General features: G+C 42.3%; 1 long non-coding RNA gene across 1 annotated transcript; it reads right to left on the reverse strand.

The window, feature by feature from the left end:
* Positions 1 to 1,376: 1,376 nt before the first annotated feature.
* On the reverse strand, positions 1,377 to 3,914 carry LOC137482148 (uncharacterized). Its single transcript, XR_011003902.1, has 2 exons — positions 3,306 to 3,914; positions 1,377 to 2,580 (listed from the first exon to the last, which is right to left on the reverse strand). It is a non-coding gene; the product is annotated as an uncharacterized lncRNA (long non-coding RNA).
* Between the last annotated feature and the right edge of the window lie 10,458 nt (positions 3,915 to 14,372).

A 14,372-nucleotide genomic window follows, 5' to 3' on the forward strand; every position in this document is an offset into this window, starting at 1 on the left:
AGCACCCTGCAGCCCTTGCTTCAAATCCTGGCATGAACACAAAGTGCCTGCATGCCCCTGAGCTGGGATGGATTTGGACAGTGGATTGCACTAACCATGGCAACTCACCAGCTGGAGCTGTAAGCATCACTCCTTGCGTGTCTGCCTGCACCTCCTGGTGCACTGCTCCTCTGGTAGAACCTATTCCAGCCTGTCCTCAAGCCTACTAATGCAAGGCAAAGAAATTAAAACAATTTTGTAGCTGGCCTGGCTCTCTGACAGTAACAAAGCCTCCCACCACTTCAGTAATACCCAAGGTTCACTAAGGTATGGCATTTCTGTGGGAATCATTTTGCAGAGATACTCCTGTTGAAAAGAGATTTTCAGTGTGCAGAGGGAGGACTTTCCCCAGCCATAGTACTTGTAGATTTCACACCAAAATAGTTTTTTGGTGGTATAATTTTGGGGTTATATTATGTGATATCATATTTGTTGCATTATTATTGGATTGTTGTATTATATTTGGGTTTATAATATTTTTTTCAGTAATATCAAACATCTCACTGATTTAAAATTACACTTCAAATTCTCACAAAAAACACTGATGGCAATAATTATGCTTCAGCTTTTAGGAAATCCTAATCCTTACGTTTCAGGATGCTGCAGTGACATTAATTCCCAGGAGCCTTGGGCCACAATGAGAAGGGGGTTTATTGAGGACTGATAGAACATGGAAAAGCAACTGTTTCTTGAAGCAACTGTCTCAGAGGTCCTGGGAATGCAGGTATGATTCTCCCTCTGATAAAGGCTGCATGCTGCTGCTAAAGGAATGATGATTTTTCTGAGCAAAGTAACCATCTACTGAAAGGAGCCAGGATCCATCTGCCACTGAGGTCAAAAGAAAAGCTCGCACTAAAGCAGGTCTTTGAAAAGCAGTACCAGGAAAGTAATTTTTATTTGTCATTACTGCTGTGAACTGGATAAAGAAGCTCTTAAATGCCCATCAGAAGTATAGAAGAATGCTGTTTATCTACTGGGAATGCATTAGAGAAAGGGAGATGTCAGAACCTGGAGGGAATAATGTCATTTATATAGAAGTCTAATGCAGAGGCCTGAATGCATCAGTTGCACTTGAATGACTGGAAAAAGATGTACAAATAATCAAGTAACGAGTTAATAAACATTTGAATTTTAAATACATTTGATGTAGATGTGCTGCCACACCTTTTGTGCTCATATGCTTGCAAATATGGGGAAAATCATGGTTTCCAAGTTCAAATAAACTCAGAAGAGACTTTTCAAAGTTCATATGCCCAACTGTTCAAACAAACAAGCATTGCATTCATGTTTATGAACGTTTGCACTGGAAGTGACTGCAGATGTATTCAACCAGCAAATAAAAATGACATAATTTGATTTATAAAACCAGCCACAAGAAAACAATGTGCATATTAATGAATGTGAATAATTACTCAAAATTAAAATTCAATCTACACAGCAGTAGGATCGTTAAGCTGTAGCAAATAAACTTAACTAAGGAATAAATGCAAAAGGAATTTGTGATCCTCTGGCAGTTATTAAATCAATGGGAGCAAAGACTGCATTAATTGTATAAATTATTCATTTTTAATTATTTGTTCAACTGTGGTAAGTATTGATAATAACTTTATGTCTTAGAGAGGGAAGAATGATGACAAAGAAACTTTGCTTATTCTCCTTAACAATGGTAAAGTAAACAAAATTGGAGAACGAACTGAAAAATCTGGGAGCGTTTTTAAGTGTGTTGGGGACATCTTGTTCTCATTGTTTTTTCTTCTGTCTACCCTTGTGCACAGCACTGGTGACCCTTTATAACAGACATGCCTTTTGAAAACTTGACTGATTAAAATGTTGGTTGGAAGAAGAACTACCCAAAAGAAAGCGAGCCTTGATCCATGTAAAGGGTTGATGACAAATAGCTAATACACTCTCTGGAGAAGGTGCATGTACATGTAGCTGCAAGTGAGGATTGCAGTAGTCTGGTGAGCTGGTTTGATTCTCAGCAATGTGACAGCAGAAACATTGTGTGCTTTGGGGATCCATGAGTGTGCGGCAAAAATAAATTAAAATTCTTCTACTTCTCAGCATGCAACCTGCAGCTTTTGATAGGTGCCAATACACAGTGGTGATCCCTGAGCTCCTGAGACCTGTTTCCTGAAGCAGCTGTTGAATGCAGAGGGCAGCAGGGATAGTTATCTTGGAAGTGCCAGAACATAATCCTCCAGGCATTTTCCCACCAGGACAGGCAAAACTTCATGACTTCCATGCTTTTAAAGACAGAGCTGCAGATCTCCTCCTCGGGTTGTCTCTGGCATTTGCTTTGTGATCTGGTTCGATGGAATTTTCAGACACGACAAACTTTTATCAAAAAATCTTCGTTCTGCTGCTTTAACCTGAGAGAGTGTTACCTCGACTTACCTTGACTTACAACAGCGCTGCCCTGTCTCCTACCTTGTTCCCTGTCTCATATCACCTCTAGAACCTATTGTCTTCTTGTTCCCTTTCTCACATCTCCTTGAGAGCTTGTTGCCTTAAGCTTCTTGGCTCAGCAAACTGGGACACCTGAAAACTCCATGGCATCAGCAACAGAAGGCAAAGAGCTTTCAGACTGCCAGAAATTTTGGAAAAACCTAGCCAGACAAACCACCCCCATTTTATTTCTAGTTTGTGCTCCAAAGCATATGAACAACAGAGTTTTTTTAAAAAAATAAATGCTTTCCATATTTTTTTACCAGCAATAAAATTATGAGTTTATTGAATCAGTTAAATCAATTTGGGTAGAATGTACTCAAGGAATTCAGGATTAATTAAATAACATGAACAATTTCAGCACCAGGACAGGCTTACAAACAATCAAAAACCATTTTTGAGAGAGAAGCATTGGACAATCTTAACCAGAAAGTGCCATTCCCAATCTACAATGGGTGCAAATTATATATTCCATTAAATGCCATGCATGATGAGTACCTTCCACAGTACAGAGCTGTTTACTTGAATGATGATAATGATGATGATGATGATGATTTTCTTTCTGTGCAGTTATATTTTCATATATTCACTGGGGTCTTTTATTAAAGAAACACAATTCCTCTGTGCAAAGAATTGTGTTGGACCTTGGCAGATCCAGCATTAGCTCATACTACCTGTATGAGGTGCCTGCAAAGGAACAAATGTCCCAGTGAACACTGTTGGGCACTAATAAGTGTTTTCTATGTGTAGCTGTTGTCTATTGAGAAATGAGAAACTGGCTTTCCATTTCACATAGTTTCCCTCTGAAATGAACTAACCATCACTTTATCCAAGTTATTGCTCTACTGAAATAACCCAAGGGCCATTCAGCCTCCACACAGCGAATGGTGGCATTCAGCAAAGCAATCAGTTTGGATCTCCCCTACAGTCTCTGCTCGCTTCCAAGAAGCCTGCTGGCCTCGCCTGTATCCTGGGGGCAGCGTGTAAGGAATCGGGCGGGATCGGGAGGTGCCGCTGGTGGTGCGAAGGATGCTCTAAGCTGCGCCATCTTGTGTAGCTCCAAAATAAGCCATCTGACAGCACAAAGATATTCAAGAATATTTCAGGAGGCAGCTAGCATCCATGTACCAAATGCTTCAGAGTGGCTAAGCTTTAGGAAGACTCCTTAGGATTTTCAGCTGAGTTTGCATCCCAGCTCTAAAGCCAGGAAGTTTTTCAAAATTTGCTGCATAACGCTGGGAAGGAGGGGACAGCAAAGGTGCACAGTGAGTCAGTTCCCTGTTTCTCCCTACAAACCTGTACCAAAGGCCTCTGTTTTGAATGTATTATAGAACCAAATGTGCAGAATTTGAAGTCAAGAAAGTTTAAGCACATAAGAAGGGGACAGGTATAAATATCGTGCTAGGATCTGTCCCTGCTCTCTTCCACGAATGAAGCCGTCCGAGGGCTTGATGTCCCAGCAGGGGATGGATTTGTGCAGATTTCTGTGGCAGTGACATTTGTGTCCAGCTGACTCTACCTGTGTAGAACAGCAGGAATATTTGACAGCACAAAGGAAGAGTCAAATGAAATCGAGCAAGGAAAATAATAGCATTTAAAGCATACACGAGAGGCTTATGCTATGTCCCGTTATGGAATTAAATGGAGACATTCTGCACCTACTTTTCTCAAAGTGTTTCTCTGAGAAGGAAGACATGAATTCATGTTTTGCTAAATGTGGAGTGAGAGCCAGCTGACTTTCACAATTAATTTGTGATACAGATGCAGTGTCCTACAGAATATACTCCCTTTCTCCTCCTATTTTATACAGAGCTTTGTAGGAGGAAGAGATAGCAGGCTCAAATGAGTCTGTAGGGGCTCATTTGAGACGGCTTGGTGCTGTCTGCTGAGCTTGAATGCACAGGCAGGGATCAGGAAAGAAAAAGATGTTGAGCCTTTTAAAGCAGAAGGATCTTACATTGCCTCCTGTTGCCAGCATGTTCTCCTTGTTCAATAAATTGGACATTTGTAAAGTAATTTTTCACTGAGTCTGTGCTTCTCCTAAGGATGATACGTCTTTTTAGTGTAAAGTAGATGTTTTTTGAAGTCCAGTTCTGAAATCCTAGGGAGAAAATATTTTTGCTGGAAACCTTATTTACTCTTGGAAAAACCAGCTTATGGGCCAGGTAAATACATTCTGTGGTATTTTTATAATGACTATAGGCAATGTGTGGCAATTAATTTCTGAGAAATGCTGATTTTCTAGTACGTGCCTTTCACTTGAGTTTTGGTCTTTAATAGATGAGCTTTGGGATCTGTGAATGTATCACCTCTGGCAGAAGTACAACAGACTGCATTTTGAAGTTAGTACCCAAAAGAGCAGTGGATAAGCTGTAGACACAAAAATAGAGCTAGACCTCACCCCAGGCTTGTATGTTACCAGGTTCTACAGAAAGTTTCTGCTGGCTTTGGTAACAACTGAATCTAACTACAGACTTTGGTTAAAACAAAACTTTAACACTTCACGTTAGCCTGTTGGGCAGAATCTCACTTTTTTTTTTTTTTAATACATTCTGCATAACTTAAAATAGCTTCAGCATATGCTCACTTCTTTCTCATTAAACATTTCCAGGAAAGTCTTAGTCTTACATGTGGAATAAGAAGTTTAGCTTCAGTTTCCTGGACAACATGCAGCAATTGAACCTATAACAGCACCACTAAATCTCATTTAAATCCACAATTGTCTTTAATCCCTGACCTAGTCCTTTTTTGGTTTTTTTCGTGTCCACCTGAGATGGCAAATATTTTACAATAGGACCAGTTATGTGTGACAACAGAAAATCTGGTGATGCAAGCCCCCTGCTTGGGAGCTTTATAAATCTGTGATGGAAAGATTGTCAATGCCAGGCACAATCAGTGTCTTTGTGAATTGGATTGTTTCAGTATGTAACACAACCCCTTTAAAGGCAAAATATCATGCAGCAGGCACCTGGTTCACTTCTGTAACAAAGCCACAGAGACCTTTATGAAGGGATGGGAATGCTAAACCCTCTGCACAGCCCAAGGAGGAAACATCAATGTCTCAAGCTCTTTTTGGCCTTACCATGTTTTTATCAATACAGCTGACAGTTCAGGCACATCACTAAAAGTTCCCTTATATAAAGGACCCATACGTGCCATGGGAAAGTGCTGGTTTCCCCTTGAAGTCCCTCATGTGACTCAGGCTGTTTCTGCTAAATACACATATAGGCATATGTGCCATTTGGTAGTGTAATTTTATCCTACAAGTTGTTTGCCACACATACTATTTATAATTTTTGTTATCAGAGCTTGAACATCTGTACCAGAGATATCTGTACAAAGTAACAGAGATCCATACAGAATGCAACAAATAACCAGAGCTTACATGATGAGGAATGTTCCTGCTGTTAAGCTGGTTTGTTAGGGTTTCACTTAGCGACAGATAAAGATGATGGAATACGAATTCTCCCTGACAAAAAATTGGGCTTTTTCCCAGCAGCTCAGAAATGCCTGAGCCTCAAGACTGTCTCTGCTGTCTCCTTTGCCTGTCTGTGTGATATGTGATTGATGCCTTGAGAGGCTGCCTAGAACAGAGACTAGGCAGTGTTAAAGGAATAAAGTAAGTATTTATTAAAAGGACTTTAAAGGATGCACCCTGGACAGTACAAGAGCCTGACTGTGGCTATACCCAAGATGGACCCAAGATGGATGACCAGTCACAAGTTTTCACACTTTTATAAGTTTTGGCCCATTTATATATTGGGGTTAATTTTCCAATTACAGCTTCAGGTTATGAAGTCCCATCCTCTCAGATTGATCTCCTCAATTTGCTGTCATTTACACTTTTTGGGCCCGAAGCTGCCAAAGATGTCCTTGGTTCTCAGGCTGGAAAAGGATTGTTTTGTCCAACTAAACTGTGAAGGGAACTTGCTAACACTTTATATGAAGTTCAGAGTTACATACTAATGCGGTACAGAATCTGGGAAATATGAAAGTTAAAACTTAAGGCATCACAATGAGCACTCCCTTCCTATGCAAGCAAGTCACTCCCTTCAGGCCACTGCGTCTCATGTGGGAAGTCAATACTTTTTTTTTTTTGTTGAACCACCCCGTCCACCATTTGGGAGCAGACACATACAAACCAGCCAAACAGGCACTCTGGGTTGCTGGTATGTTTTTGCCTTCCTCTGCATTTGGGATAGCACAAAACAGAAGTGGGAAAGGCAGCCCCTCATGAAGTCCGGCTTGTTTCCCTTCCTGAATAAATTCCCTTTCAACTGTGATCAGGAAGAAAACAGTAACTTTATACCAAGGATACATGAAAACCTCGCAGGGGGGGCAGCAATTCCTCTCCCATTCTACTGTAACAGCACCACATTCTTCACAGCCAGTTTCACAGGAAAATTACAAGTTATCTGTTTACTGAAGTGTGCTCGGGGATAAATCCCACTCGTCTTCTTTACGTGAATGAGTGAGCCGTATTGCATGAGAAGTTTGGCCAGGGGCAGAACTGGCTCATAGCCTGTGCCCCACCTCTCCCTGGCTCAGGGTCCAGCTTTTTGCATCCCTCTCTGCTCTGCCGCTGAATCCAGCCCCGCTTGTGACGTCTCAGGCAAAGGGCAAAAGATGGGAGGATAAGACCCTTCGTGTACAAGTTGCAATCTTTGCAGAAGTCTGATTGTCTCATCATTTTCACATCAAGGCTATGATGAGGAAAAAGCCCCACGGTAACTAATCAATGGGAGAGTAACCAGTCAGCTCCAGGGCTGTTTGTTTTGTGGCATAAAATCATTGAATAAGCAGTAACAAATGTTTCTGCACTCCCTGTGCAGACCTGCCAAGTCAATTCAGAGATATCAACAAGAACACTTTAAATGCTTTGGCAAGAGAAAAATTTCTGTAAGCTATTGAGGTGCTTCGTGCATGTATTTTCAGGTAACAAGCCTTGGCTCAAAGCCCTGCATTCAAGCATTGCTGAATATCATTCCTATTCAAAAACTAATCAGAATCAGCATTCAAGTGCTGTAAGCACTATATTTCCTACAATTCATCTAACCACCATGAATAACTTGGAAATAAATAAGCTTTTGACCAAAATTATGTGCTGCATAATTTCAGTCTATAGACTTGATTTTTTGAATACAAAATATTCCGCAGATCATTATTATAGGTGGACACATTTTTTTTTAATTAATGATCAATAATTTATATATTATGACAGATCATGCAGAGTTGTATTGCTTATTTAGCATCATGTGTATACCTGATAAACACTGTAACAGAATAGCTCCCAAACACACTTCAACTCAGGAAACTTCTTCTGATCCTATATAGATAGCAATGCAAATAATTCTGTTTCATTGTGGAAAATTCCATTTTATCCTGCAGAGATGGACTTAATCTTGTGTCCAGAGGGTTGAGTGGACTAGATCCAGTGTCAATACAACACTGATCGTGCTGATAACATAATTATCTGAGTACATAGCTACATTTATCAGAAGGGTCCTGACTCTAATGCACCTCGGCCTTGATGTTTGTTGCTCTCCCTAGCTCCTCCTGAGTCACTTGCTTCCCCCAAGAAGTGACTCACCAGACCTGGCCAGGGGTTCAGGGGCAGACTTAGCCTGTGGAACCACTTCACTAGAAGAAACGCTTTGGCAGGAGAACTGCTTTAAGAAGTTATCAAGGGAATGAAATGTGCTCATATGGCTCACATTTTCACAAATATGTAAAAGACCAGGTGGAGCTCTACGCTTGGCAGGCAATAAAAATCCCATCTCCTTCCTTCCATATTTGTTGAGACAGTCATGAGATTTCAACTCCTTCTCCACAGAGCTGGCATGCACAGCAGAGAGGAGTTGCATCCCACGAGTGCTGTGACAGATGTGCTGTATTACTGCAGCTGGATGTTCCTGCTAGGATCGAAGCAGAGGAAACAGGGTCCTTGGTTCTCTTGAACAGAAATGAGAAAATATAAAAAGCTCTCACATATTTCCTTAATATTAGCTCTGTCTTATTTAGTCTGCTAGGGTGATGCAACTACAGTACAAGGGGAATCAATCACTTTCATTAAGCATGGTAAGTAAAACTAACTCAAAAAATAAATAGGCTATTACATATTTCAGTGCCTACTTCAGTAGGTAGCACATTCATTATATTCCAATAAGCCCCAGATAGAGATAAAAATACACCAAAAATTTGCTAGGGTTGAAAAATACCTTTTTTTCCTGTGCTCTTGCAGGAGATGCTGTAGTTTTCATCATTTCCCTGCCATACTGAGCTGATCTTCCAGCCCAGGAAGGCAGATGCTCTGCATCATTGCTGTTCTCAGCTGCAGCAGAAGCAAGGAGCCAGCACACAGCAATTTCCCCAGTACTTCAGCCCCCAGTGATGTGTAGCTGCACTCACCCCTATCCAGTGTGTACAGGCACCAGCAGCCCAGGTTCTCCTCCCTCTAAGACATTCTCTTCTCCATTATGGGCTTCTCTCACCTTTGGCTCATGCATTTCCAAGCTCTGTGGAGCAAGGCTCACTCTCAGAGCTGGCACAGTGACAAGGCTCAAGCTCTCCACCTTAAGTAAGGTCTTTAGTCATAACCATGGTATAAGGTCATAAATCATCTGCTTGATCTGATCTTAACAGAGGAGATTACTTGGAAATTCAGCTGGACCACCCATGAGTGCCCTAATTCTCACCAGCATGAGGTACTCACCTGGTGCTCTTTGGGCAGCTGGATGAGTATTGCACAGCTGGCTGAAAGCTGCTTTGGTTTACCCAGTGAAAGCAAATACTATCTCATACAGCAGCTGTGTTTCAAGCACGATTAACTGCATCTTGATAGCTCTCTTTGAGTCTGCATTGGCTCCTCTACCAACCTGCCTCATGGACATCTGCACTGAATACATATCCCATCAGTTTGGGATTCACCAAGCTTGTTCTGGTGCTGAGAGTCAGAGCACAGTAGAAAGCACCATCCTAAAAATAATTCAAGTGAACATTCTCTCATTAGGACAAAGAGCACCTCTTTCTCTGTGTGAGGTGATTGAATATTTTCTCAGCAGAATTTTCCCTGGGCTGACCATAAGGGTCTATGTGCCTTTATGATTATTACTTTCTGATTATTACTTCAGTGATTTCTTTCTAGGTGGAAAAAGTAGGGAGCAGATTCTCTTACTGACAACACTTGGTAGGGACAACAACATCTCAGTCTTTGAGGTGCTTATTTAGCTGTTACACACAATGGATGGGGGCATAAGAAAGCTGAAGTGGGAGGTTTGCTCCTCAAAACCAGTATAGTTCATTCTTCACGTGCTTCCCTTTATAGCTTTTCAGTGTTTTCTTGCAACTTGCTATGTGTAATTTATAGGGGGTTTTGAGGCAAAGGATATGATTCCCATACTCAAAGCAAAGGTGCATTTCCCATAAACAAAGGATAGGAATGTTTTTTACTAACCAGCACATACACGTTTCTTTCTTATTTTATGCCATTTTTTCCTCTTGCCTGGACTCCCTTGTTAAATTCACATGTCCATGATGATTAATCCCAGCCTTTCCTCGGAAGTGTGTTGACATTACTGTGGTGAGCCAGTCAGCAAAGCTCACCAGTGAAATGCAGTATATGGTCCACGTGAAATGGCTGCTACAACACCCTTCAAGACTTGCAGAAGAAGAATACCATAAAAACAACAAATAACATTAACGAGGATTAAACTGTATTATTTTCTACGCCGTTTCCAGCTGGACCAGGGCATTTTGCATTAAGCTAATGAGAGGTGAAAGCCAAATTAGACATTCTTGATGGAGCTTTCATTGTGTGTGGGCGCACACTGATTGCAGACGCAATTATTTTTCAACCCGTGGGAGCTTCAATCCATAGACTTGCACACCAGGTCAAGCTGATCCAGTAAGTCTAGCCCCCAAATCTGACCCAGCTGATTCTTGTTCTTTTCTGGGAAATGACTCTAGAGCAGGGAGGAAGAATGTAAAATGATACGTGCTGCTCTTGCTCACCTCCAGCCTGAGAGGATAGGTTTGCTTACAAACACTTTCACATTTATCCTACATTAGAACTAAAAATCAAGATCCTTCCCATCACTGCCAAAGTAGAGGCAGAACCAAAAAGAGGGGGAAATCAGAAATATTTTAGGCAACAAAACAAACAAAAAAGAAACAAAAAATCAAGATGGAGCAATTACAAAGATTTTATTTGTCTTCAATAAAAAGACTTAGGGAATTGTTCATCAGTTGCAATAGCCAAAATAGACACGTGGATGAACTGACAGGTTCACAAGAGTGTTCACCTTCTCAAAAAAGTACACTGAAGTGAAAGCTGATAACTATTTCAAGGGAAACTTTGGTTAAAAGGTACATGAAAGGAAAAGAGTCTCTTACTCTTCAAATTTTTCTTATTTCTACTTTCTTCAAAACAAAGGTGAAGCAATTAAGGTCATAGATTAAGTTTCTTTTTTGCTTAGGAGATCAACTCTTGTCACTAGAGTGACAGTTCTTCACCTATGGTCCTCACTTTTTGCAGAGGGGAAAAGTCTGATTTTAGCAGGGTGCCTATTTAACAGCATTCACCTTCCAGAGCATGCTTTCTTATCTCCTAGATGCTCGGGTAGCATCACATAGGATGATGGACCTTCATTTGAACTGTACTTTGAGGGTCAGTGTGTTTTGGGGTAGAGATGTTGGATTTGTGTGGCAAGGGTTTGGTAGCAGGAGTGGCTTCTCTGAGAAGTTGCTAGAAGCCAATGCCAGCCAGTTCCAACACACACCCACTACTGGTCAAGGCTGAGTCCTCCAGTGACAGTGGTAGCACCTCTGGGATAACATACATAAGAAGAGGAAAAGAAAAACAACCTGCAGAACATCATCAGAGAGAGCAGTGAGAATATGTGAGAGAAACAACCCTGCAGTCACCAAGAGCAGTGCAGAAGGAGGGGCAGCAGGTGCTCCAGGCACCAGAACAGAGATTCCCCTGGTGCAGACCACGGTGAGGCAGCTGTGCCCCTCCAGGCCATGGAGGTCCATGGTGGAGCAGATATCTACTTGCAGCCTGTGGAGGGACCCACACTGGAGGAGGGGAATGTGCCTGAAGGAGACCCTCGTGGGAAACCCATGCTAGAGCAGGCTCCTGGTAGGATCTGTGGACCCATGAAGAGAGGAACCCATGCTGGAGCTGGTTTGCTAGCAGGAGTTGTAACCTTACAGGGACCCACACTAGAACAGTCTGTTCCTGAGGGGCTGGAAGGGACCCGTGATGGAGCACTTCATGAAGAACTGCATCTGATGGGAGGGACTCATGTTGAAGAAGTTTGTGGAAAACTGTCTTGCATGGCAGGGACACCATGCTGGAGCAGGGGAAGAGCACGATGAGAAGGAGCAGCAGAGACAACATGTGATGAGCTGAAGTACAAACCCTACTCCCCATCCCCTACACCACTCAGGGGGAAAGATGGTACAGAAAATTGGGAGTGAAGTTGAGCCTGGGAAGAAGGGAGGGATGGGAAGGTGGTTTTATGATTCGTGTCTATTTCTCATAATCCTGTTTTGTCTTTCACTCTATTATCTCTCCCCTGCCCAGCTGATGGAGTGGCTTTGGGCATCTAGCATTCAGCCAGGGTCAGCCTGCCACACACATGGAACAACTCTGTAACCAACTCTGCCAACCCCCCAGACTCCACTATAGCATCTTGGCATGTCTAGGCAAAATGTATGATGGAGGTTGTTCCTTTCACTGTTGCTGATCAGCAACAGCCACCAGGACTGCGGCCACTGTAAGGAAGCCGATTAACTGTGCAAGCCTTAATGAAGCCAATAGAAAATGCCTTCACTTTGTGTTGGTGATTTTTCCTCCATAAAATTATATGTATGGACAGTCAATGTTTTTCGACTTGAAGCGGTTGTTTCTGTGTGCTTTCCCATGCCAAGTATTTTAAATATCTCAATCCAGCTATGTGCACTGTTTATGCAACAGTAGATGTCCAAATCTACTAGGAAGTGACTCTCATATGTGGCCAGTCCATCATATGTAGCTGTCTGGACCCTGTGGGGGAGGAGCATTTACTCTCTTATCACACCAGGAAAGTCATACAGACTTGTCCCTCAGCACATCAGCTCCAAATCAGAGGGAACTGAACTTAGCTGTCTCACCAAGGTGACGTTAGCTTGGCCAGCAACTGTTCATAGAGCTTACAAAGGGATTAGATGGTGATTTTCTTGTTTGGAAATTCTGGCAAACCACTGGGAAGACTGAGGACAACATAAGAGCAGCCAGACAGTGGGCGGTTTCTGGTTCTGTGTTCCTACATCAGAAGTACAAACGACAGAGTAGTGTTAAGGTTTGCAATGGACATAAACCCACATCCATTTTAGGAAGTCTAACTTCTTGGGAAGTCTAAGCTTTTTCCATGTTTAGATATTGGGGAGAAAAAAGAGAGAAGAAGGTAATATAAAGTAAGGTAATATAAAGCTGAGATAATAATTACTTTTTGTGGGAAAATACTGAACTTTATGAAGATGGGAAATCTGATAAGTCACAATTAACATCAACTAAATACTTTCCTCTTTCTCCAGTGGAAGAAAATAAAAGCTCTAGACCTCCCCTATCGCCTTAAATTAATGAAGTGGCATCAGATCTGATTTGAGCCCCTCGGACTCTCTCTATTCCCCCTCAAGTGAATGTAAAACTTCTATCTATTCATTTCTCTGCAGTCATATAAGCACTTAATTACTTTCTTGTTAGCACTATCCTTCTCTAAAGGCTGATGTGTTTTGCTAGATATATTTTCTTTTAATTGCATATTCTTTGCTGAGTAAAAAAGCCATACTTTGCAGAAGATCACTGAAAAATAGATTTATTTATAAAAGAGGGATAAAGATCTCCCAGGAGAGCTGAGTATCCTCACTGCCAGCTGAAATCAGCAAGAGCAAAGAGTCATCTCCAAAGCTGTCTCAAATTTGTAACAGGCTGTGAATTTCTGAATATTCTTGTGTACATTCCCATACATTTCTAGAATAGCCAGATGCTGCTGTGTGTTAGTATAAATGTACTGGGGTTTTGTCATGATATTGCCAAAGAAACAAATGCTCCGAAGCAACTGCATGGGATTACTAGGAGATGAGCTGTCTGACGTTAGTAAGGGATTTAGTCATTGGGCAAACATCTACTCCGGACTGTGTCACGATGGTTTCTGCTCAGTTTTCCCTTTGCAAAGTCCCCAGATATTTAACAAGCAGGATACAAACCGCCGTTTGCTGGGAGGAACCTGCTTCTGTCTGAAACGTAGCACTTCCAAACACAATAATTTGGATTGGAAGGGGCCTTTAAAGGCCACCAAGTCCAAATCCCTTGCAATAAGCAGTGACATCTTCAAATAGATCATCTTGCTCCGAGCCTTGTCCGACTGTCCGTGAATGTTCCCAGGGATGGGGCATCCACCACTTCTCTGGGCAACCTCTGCCAGTGTTTCACCACTGTCATCACAAAACATTTCTTCCTAATATCTAGTCTGAAGATGCCAAAGTGGTTTAAAACCATTACCCCTTGTCTGGGTAAAAAGGTTTGGCCCCAGCTTTAAGCTCCCTTTAAGCCTTGAAGTTCAGAGACGCTTTGGCAAGCAAGGGGCTCTTTACCCGATAACACCTCCGAGGGGGAGAGGGGAACTTGGTGACCGACAACTCAGACCCCTTTCGGTAAGTGTAAATGATGTCGGGACGGGGCAGGGAAAAGCGTTTAGAGCAGGAATAACACCTTTCGGACAAGGACCCGCACCTCCGGCGCCCCGCCAAGCCAGCTCCACCCCGGAGGGAGCACTCGGGCGGGGACGAGCCGGCCGGGAGGAAGAGGAGGGATTTCACCTGCCCAGCCCGGCCCGCCCCTC

The sequence above is a fragment of the Anomalospiza imberbis genome, chromosome 1 (genome assembly GCF_031753505.1).
Source record: "Anomalospiza imberbis isolate Cuckoo-Finch-1a 21T00152 chromosome 1, ASM3175350v1, whole genome shotgun sequence".
NCBI classification, from domain to species: Eukaryota; Metazoa; Chordata; class Aves; order Passeriformes; family Viduidae; genus Anomalospiza; species Anomalospiza imberbis.